Source organism: Myotis myotis, unplaced genomic scaffold (assembly GCF_014108235.1).
Source record: "Myotis myotis isolate mMyoMyo1 unplaced genomic scaffold, mMyoMyo1.p scaffold_m19_p_19, whole genome shotgun sequence".
NCBI classification, from domain to species: Eukaryota; Metazoa; Chordata; class Mammalia; order Chiroptera; family Vespertilionidae; genus Myotis; species Myotis myotis.
In genome coordinates, this window is record NW_023416323.1 from 7,917,589 (window position 1) to 7,922,520 (window position 4,932).

General features: G+C 42.7%; 1 pseudogene; it reads right to left on the reverse strand.

Annotated features, from left to right (window-relative positions):
• Positions 1–209: 209 nt before the first annotated feature.
• Positions 210–3,238, reverse strand: LOC118674728 (annotated as a pseudogene).
• Between the last annotated feature and the right edge of the window lie 1,694 nt (positions 3,239–4,932).

The window sequence follows — 4,932 nt, forward strand, 5'->3', positions numbered from 1 at the left end:
ACATGCCTGGGTTGCAGGCTCAATCCCCAGTGTGGGGCATGCAGGAGGCAGCCGATCAATGATTTTCTCTCATCATTGATTTCTCTCTCTCTCTCTCTCTCTCTCTCTCTCTCTCTTTCTCTCTCTCTCCCTCTCCTTTCCTCTCTGAAATCAATAAATAAATATTATTTTTTTAAAAAGGTTCAGAATAAAGGAATATTTATAGGATGTTAAACATTAATCTGCAACCGTATGAGGCTCCTTTGAGTTCCCCAAACCTTTGCTTTCTTCTTCTTTTGTTCTTGCTCATGTTTTTCTGTTGCTCCTCCCTGGTCTAGAGACCAGGTTGTTTGTAAATTTTCTTGTGGAAGCAAGCTCTGTTTACATGCTCATTCAGAGGTTTATTTTCTTTAGGTTGTCCCCATGGCTTCAGCTTTCCTTTGTGTGGCTCATAGTTGAGGGGATGAGACATTTGCTTTGAGATCAAACACTGGTTTCCCATTGGAGACCGGAGTCTGTGCTGCTTCAACGGTCACCTTGACTAGAGCAGTAAGTGCGGCAGAATCTCCCTTTGTGGTCTTTAACTTGTTTGTCCCAAGCACAACCTGGCCTTGTGGTGAATTCCTAGATATGGTCACATGTGGAGACTTTCTGGCAGAGTCGTGGTCAGTGAAGGTTTATACTCATTATCTTCAGTAGCAGCTGAAAACCTGAGATTTGTTTAATTGCTGAGGGAGTGGGTTGCTTGACTGACCCCTTCACACACAAGGTACTCCCATTTGCAGTGCCCGGCCCGGCTTTGTAAGCCAGAAGTACAAGTCAGAGAGAGTCGAGACACAGCTGATTCTCACAGCCAGTTGGCCTGGAGGTCAAATCCCCCCTAGTATTAACTACAACAATCAAGGCTTAACTACAACAAGACTGCGCACAAAGACCACTAGGGGGTGCACCAAGAAAGCATAAAAAATGCAGAGACAAAGAAACAGGACAAAACTGTCAATGGAGGATATTGAGTTCAGAACCACACTTTTAAGGTCTCTCAAGAACTGTCTAGAAGCCGCTGATAAAGTTATTGAGATCTACAAGAAATCTAATGAGACCCTCGATGTTATGATAAAGAACCAACTAGAAATTAAGCATACACGGACTGAAATAACGAATATTATACAGACTCCCAACAACAGACCAGAGGAGCGCAAGAATCAAGGCAAAGATTTGAAATGCGAAGAAGCAAAAAACACCCAACCAGAAAAGCAAAATGAAAAAAGAATCCGAAAATACGAAGATAGTGTAAGGAGCCTCTGGGACAGCTTCAAGCATACCAACATCAGAATTATAGGGGTGCCAGAAGATGAGAGAGAGCAAGATATTGAAAACCCATTTGAAGAAATAATGACAGAAAACTTCCCCTACCTGGTGAAAGAAATAGACTTACAAGTCCAGGAAGCACAGAGAACCCCAAACAAAAGGAATCCAAAGAGGACCACACCAAGACACATCATAATTAAAATGCCAAGAGCAAAAGACAAAGAGAGAATCTTAAAAACAGCAAGAGAAAAACAGTCAGTTACCTACAAGGGAATACCCATACGACTGTCAGCTGATTTCTCAACAGAAACTTTGCAGGCCAGAAGGGAGTGGCAAGTAATATTCAAAGTGATGAATATCAAGAATCTACAACCAAGATTACTTTATCCAGCAAAGCTATCATTCAGAATTGAAGGTCAGATAAAGAGCTTCACAGATAAGGAAAAGCTAAAGGAGTTCATCACCACCAAACCAGTATTATATGAAATGCTGAAAGGTATCCTTTAAGAAGAGGAAGAGAAAGAAAAAGGTAAAGATACTAATTATGAACAACAAATATGCATCTATCAACAAGTGAATCTAAGAATCAAGTGAATAAATAATCTGATGAACAGAATGAACTGGTGATTATAATAGAATCAGGGACATAGAAAGGGAATGGACTCACTATTCTTGGTGGGGAAAAGAGTGTGGGAGATGCGGGAAGAGACTGGACAAAAATTGTGCACCTAGGGATGAGGACGGGGGTCGGGGTTAAGGCCAGAGGGTGGGGTGGGAACTGGGTGGAGGGGAACTATGGGGGGAAAAAAAGAGGAACAAATGTAATAATCTGAACAATAAAGATTTACTAAAAAAAAAAAAAAAGAAAAAGAAAAAAAAAAAACAAGTCAGAGAGAGTCTTCCTTGGAGATCATCTGGAGTTGCCACCACTTCCTTGGTGACAGACTGATTCTCCAGTTTGTTAAGTAAACTGTGTTGTTCAAATGTTCCCTTTTTTCACTTAATATAATGATTAATGGACTCCATTTTTTAAAAATGATCTTCATGAAGCTTCTTTAAGTTTGGAGTAGTGCTTGAAACTCTTATTTTTTCCAGCTTTGAAAACCCATCTATGTAGACAGACTTTTTTCTTTCTGAAGGTACCTTTGACTCTTCATTACCATTCACTCCACTTTCTCCTGAGGACACTGCATTGTCATCTCTTTGGCTCTCATCTTCCTGCTTTTCTTGATTCTGGGATTCAGTAGGACCACTTGTTTTTGTTTTTCTGTTTGTTTTTTATTTTTCATATATATATATTTTTTATTGATTTCAGAAAGAAAAGGGGAGATAGGGAGGGAGGGAGGGAGAGAGGGAGAGAGAGAGAAACATCAATGATGACAGAGAATCGTTGATCAGCTGCCTCCTGCACACCCCACACTGGAGATAGAGTCGCAACCTGGGCATGTGCCCTGACTAGGATCGAACCATGACCTCCTGGTTCATAGGTCAACGCTCAACCACTGGGCCATGCCAGCCTGGCAAGAAACCACTTATTTTTATCTCTGAATGACCCTTCTGGGAGTCAGGATTGCTGTGGACAGTTCTGCACTCTCCTTGGCACAGCCGCTGGTTCCTCTCAGCTTGTTCCTGCTGCTAATCTGTGTCTCGGTCTCATCACAGAGGATGCAGAAATTTGACTTTCATCCTGATTTTCATTTTCTTGTTTCCTGTTTCAGGTGTGTGTTTTTTTAAATTCTTTATTGTTCAAAGTATTACATATGTTCCCTTCCCCCCCCCCCCCCATTGTCAGGTGGGCTTTCAAGGTTTTTAACATGTCTGCTCTCAAGTTAACCTGGAGGCCCAGACTCTTGGCCAAATTCTGCAGGTCACTGTACTTAAAGGAGTTCAGGTCCTCCAGGGAAGGATGGTCATCCCGATCTGCAATCCAGGAACTCACTGTGCAGAGCATCCCTCTGCCTCCACTGTGCCACTCAAAACTTTGGCGCCCTCTGTAGAACTTATTTTGAACATACATTTATTGTTTGTCTCCTCCCTCCTGCGTGTCAGCTCCAGGAGGGCAGGGATGTTTGTCTGTTCCTCCTGCAGATTCACCATCTTTGGGTGTTTTGTTTGTTTGTTTGTTTGTTTTTGTTAATCCTCACCCGAGGATATTTTTCCATTGATTTTTTTAGAGTGAAACGGAGATACACACATAGAAAGAAACATCAATGTGATGTGAGAGACAGACAGATTGGTTGACTCCCGCACACACCCCTCCTGGGGCGGGAGATCGAGCCTGCAACTGAAGTACATGCCCGTGGCTGGAATCAAACCTGAGACCCTTCAGTCAGGGGGCTGACGTTCTATCCACTGAGCCAAACCGGCTAGGGCAGATTGCCCTTTTTTTTTTTTTTTTTTAGATTGCCCATCTTTAAATCAGTGTCTGACACATAGTAGGTACTTGGTAAGTATTCTTAGAATAGATGAATGAATGGATGAGGTGAGTCCTACTTTTAAATATATATATATATAATTGATTTTGGATAGGTAAGGAGAGGGAGAGGGAGATAGAAACATCAATAATGAGAGGGAGCCATTGATTGGCTGCCTCCTGCGTGCCTCCTACTAGGGATTGAGCCCACAACCTGATCATGTGCCCTTGACTGGAATCAAACCTGGGACCCTTCAGTCCACAGGCCAATGCTCTATCCACTGAGCCAAATCAGCTAGGGTGCTAAGTCCTGTTATTATTTCATTTTATAGATGAGGAAATTGGGGCATAGAGAGGGTCATTTACCTACAAAGAGAGTCAAACTCAGACAATCTGACTTCTGAACTCACACTTTTAACCACAAGACAGCTGCAACTCTGCTCAGCATTGACTGTACTGTGTCTCTGACCTTCAGCTTCATTCTCTCAAACCTGCTTCCTCCTTGTGCAAGGTTTGCATTCTTCCATGGCTGGAAATCCTCATACTCCCAAAAGAGGGTGGAGATTCATTCACTGCTCTTGCCCCAAGGCGCAACGTGTACACATAGTTGGTACACATTTGCTGAATCAATGAATTAATGGATAACTGAGAGGTGCAGAGACTTGGAGACTCTTAGATTATATCCACTAGGATTCTTTGGTTGCCAGCAACAAACCTTATATTCAAACTAAGGACCTTTCTACTTAGGTACACTATGAAAAATCCCAAGGAAGGACCCCGACTGACTCAGCCTGGGTTCTGTCCTGTCACTGAACCAATCACTGGCCAGGGATGTGGGATCACATATAAAATGGCAGTTTCCAATTGGATCATGTGAATAGAGCTGTGGAGGGGCATCAGCAATTCACTTGAAAGGGGGTGGTTCTACTGAGGCTGCTGAGAGTCCCATGGGAAGCATCTCCCACTGGGGATGAGGGAGGAAGTCCTTGCTCTTGGTAAACTCATTGCCAGGCAACCTGAGCTTCCAGGTCATCCACCAGATAATTGTTTGCCTTTCTCCACTATCCACCTCTCAATCGTGGCAGATCATGAAACATAAACCTGCTGTTCAAACAAATAAAAAACCCTGCTGTTCCACTCCTACTAGCTCTAGAGTGATTCCCTATACAGTGATTTTCTAAATCCTGCTCATAGTTCTGTAAATAGCCCCTTTATTAGAAGTTATCTTACTC